The sequence below is a fragment of the Numida meleagris genome, chromosome 2 (assembly GCF_002078875.1).
Source record: "Numida meleagris isolate 19003 breed g44 Domestic line chromosome 2, NumMel1.0, whole genome shotgun sequence".
Taxonomy (NCBI): domain Eukaryota; kingdom Metazoa; phylum Chordata; class Aves; order Galliformes; family Numididae; genus Numida; species Numida meleagris.
Window position 1 is genome coordinate 82,973,472 of NC_034410.1, and position 3,492 is coordinate 82,976,963.

The 3,492-nt window shown below is 38.9% G+C and overlaps 1 long non-coding RNA gene across 1 annotated transcript; it reads right to left on the reverse strand.

Annotated features, from left to right (window-relative positions):
- On the reverse strand, positions 294-2,017 carry LOC110395173. Its single transcript, XR_002436210.1, has 2 exons — positions 1,649-2,017; positions 294-551 (listed from the first exon to the last, which is right to left on the reverse strand). It is a non-coding gene; the product is annotated as an uncharacterized LOC110395173 (long non-coding RNA).

A 3,492-nucleotide genomic window follows, 5' to 3' on the forward strand; every position in this document is an offset into this window, starting at 1 on the left:
GTTCTTCCACAATTCTGTGAAGCATGTCTGGAGAACGTTTTCTGGATTTTGTTTAAGGCCAATGGAAACAATCCTTGTCCTGTCTTGCAGAAGATGAGAAAATACCATGCAAATACCTTGGTATTGGGCTGTTTTGCACATGTCCTGAGGCAAAAAGCTCTGCTAAAAAAAAAAAAAAAAAAAAAAGAAAAAAGCATGTCTGTAACTAAAAAACCTGCTGATAAATATTTCCCATGCACACAGACATTAATAAAAGCCTCATCTTTTTCCAAGCCACATATTACCAGACAGCAAAAAGTTCAAATTTCTTTATCTATGATTTTATCTATTTTTGCACGTCAAGAGTCTGTGGAGGTACACAGTGAGAAGCAATAGTACAACTGCTTGAAAATATATCAAAGGGTGCATTAACTGCAATTTCAGCATATTTCCAAGCAATGATGCTAAGTAGATTTTGCACAAGGAAGTCCTCTACTTGACCTGGTTGCCTGAGGAATTACATCTCTTTGTGAAAGATACTGTCACAGAAAGGACAAGCTGTGGTCACGCAGCTGGAAAAAAAGAAAAAAAGGAAGATATTCAATTTTCTAATGTACGTTACTAGATACTTTTTTTTTTCCCCTGTTTTTGCTTTAGGAGAAGCAAAAAGAATGGAGATAAAAGGGGAAATTTTACTATATTGAAATTCCATATTTATAGTTTATACACTGCTATTTGTGTTTAAATTGCATTAATCAAACCAATGAAAAAACAGCTGATTAGACCAAACAGAAAATCACAGCTATGCTTTGAAAATGATCAGGAGACATCTTTAGAAAAAAAATCTCCTGGACAGTGACTACAACACCTTTTTCTCAGAACTGACCCCAGAAGATGCTCTCTGCTTTTGCCCTTAAAAACAGTGAATCAAAGGAAGGAAATTTCAATTAACTAGACAGCAGAAAGGTGAGTTGCTAGAAAATTCATCTGAGAGTTATGAAAATGGATCCTTCTTTGTCACTAGGCACCGGTGGCATGATGTCATAAAATAAAATCAATCAGAAATCTACTCTAAACCAAGCCAGGAATAAATAGAAAAATCAAGTGAAGACCCTCTATCAAAAATGAGAGGAGAGAGAAAGGATTCATAAGAGTTACAACCTTACATCTTGGCTTTTTCAATAAAATAGTTTGATTGAGTCCTTTTGTATTTTCATCTCCAAATAACATTTTTAATGTTATTTTAACTCAGAAACTGGAGCCACAAAATAGCGTAAGAATACCCAAACTTCACAGAGTGGGTTTCAACTAAAAGGCCTTGCTTCTACTTGCTATCTTTTCTTTTTCTTCCTTATTTTAAATTTAAACAAGAGGGAGAGTGGGTACAACAGAACTAATTTCCCCTTTAAATTTTTGGCTCAGCTACCAATTCCATCATTCCAGGTGCCTCCCTCAGCTCAACTGACGACATTTTATTTTTAAAAGTTGAGAAATAAAATGAGAAAATGAAAATTCCTGGAAAATTAAACTGCCTGCTTGACTATGCAAACATTCACATTCAAAATACTGGCACTGATCAGCATATCAATTTGTTCCTGACACGGAGGTTAATATTTGAGACAATTGTACAACCCCCAATTACTTGCGATTGAAATGCAGTGTGTCATACCTCTGCACATGTTGTTCTCCTGGATGGGCTGAAAAGGATGAGCAACATTCTTATGAGTCAGTGCGCTCCCAGGAGAGCCTTCAGCTGCAGCAGTATGAAGGTAGTAGTAGTTTTATTAATTCAGTCTCGTGAGTATTTGCCTTCAGCCATTAGCAACGGTAGAACAAATCATTCCTTTCATATTTCAGGAAATCCATGTTTCACATCATCGAAAGAGTTGGTTTTTAGAAGCAGTTTGATCGACCTTGTATTCACTAGGATCGATTCCCTCTGCCAGCTCTGCACCCTCACCTGTATGGCTGGTTTGGCTCACTCTCCTGAAACAGCTGAGAGTAATACAGCTGGCTGCTGTTATTAACATGGGATCACAGCAGGCTTGCATTTATCACCTGATCAGGCTTTGGTGTCTGGATAAAGAGCATTTCTGCTGTTAAGGTTATTTCTATGGCACAGTGCAACAGCTGAGGCATAGAAATGGGGAGGTCATAAGAGTAGAGCCCACTGCCCAGGGTAGGTTACCCCCCTGGCAGCACTAGCTGCTGGGTCCTTAAAAGTTAAGGTCCAATATTCACCAGTAATAAAGCAGTTAGCATTAGTTTGTACAAGCTGCAGAACTGGCCATCACCTAGTAAATGATGATACATTCCAGCTACTGGGGAGGAGCAATAGATGTGCCCAACTCTTTATGAAAAAGCTCAGTTCCTTAAAACCCTTGATAGATAGAGATGACTCTGAAGAAGACAAGGCACATCATGTTTTAAGATCTCAGATATTCCAGTGGTAGGTGATAATTTTACTTTAGCTTCAGCTGTCAGCACTAGTTAATTCTAATGCTAAGGAACATTGATTCACTTGCATTCCTTGGCTGTTAGGAAAGGGAAGTCTCACACCCTATGAATGCCATGCTACTCTTCGCCTCTTGTGCTTTCTGGTAATGCTTAACACATACTTTGTATTTAAAAACCTCTTCTGTACACATAAGGGCTAGGGGTGTGTGTTCTTCAAAACAGGTTTAATTTATTCCCATGGTCCATGCAGCTGAGAGCAGAACCAGCAGCAGATACATCCAGCTCACCTTATTATATAATACTAAAAAGTTTATGAATTGTTTGCTACTTGCAAAGTTCTTAGAAGAATTTAGACAAAAGTTTACAGAAAATAAGGATGCGTTGTTAACAAAGCTTGCAGAAGTTTGGAGTTGGCTGTCTGCTTGCTCTCCTTGCTTTGTGACATCTCCAAAGGCTGCAAGAGATGATTTTAAGAGATGTCTGGCAGTCCAGCTTTAGAAACTAATGCTGGGATGAATTTCTGGAGTCACCATCCTCAAATGTTTCCTTTGCACGACCCATTTACAGTGACAAAATAGACAGCAAATCCTTTCATTCCAACAAATCCTGGCTTCAGCATTGCTATCTCAGCAGGATGTGAAGACAAGATAAAAACGCCAGCAGTGACTGCGCCTGCAGATGGGTCAAAGGAATTTTTCATAAAAACAACTTTCATTTCATCCCTAAGATGGAGTTCAATGACTGTAGCACAGTCAAGTCCCAAGCTATTACATGTGTAAGTAAACTGTTCCGAGGTTAATATACAGCTGAGAAATTGTTTGCTTTCTCCCCCGCCCCCCCTTATTTTATACATGTTTTCCATCTGAAATGGGATTTAGGAGTGTACCAGTGCAGACACGTGGCACAGGCCGGACTTCCGCTCCAAATTTACTGTAACTCTTCCCTATGATTCAATCCTCAGGAGGGCAAGCCAAGTAAGTTGCAAGATTTAAATTTTGTAAGACCTGGAGCCACCTGCTCCTCCAGAACAAATCATCTATAGCAATTAGTGTACAG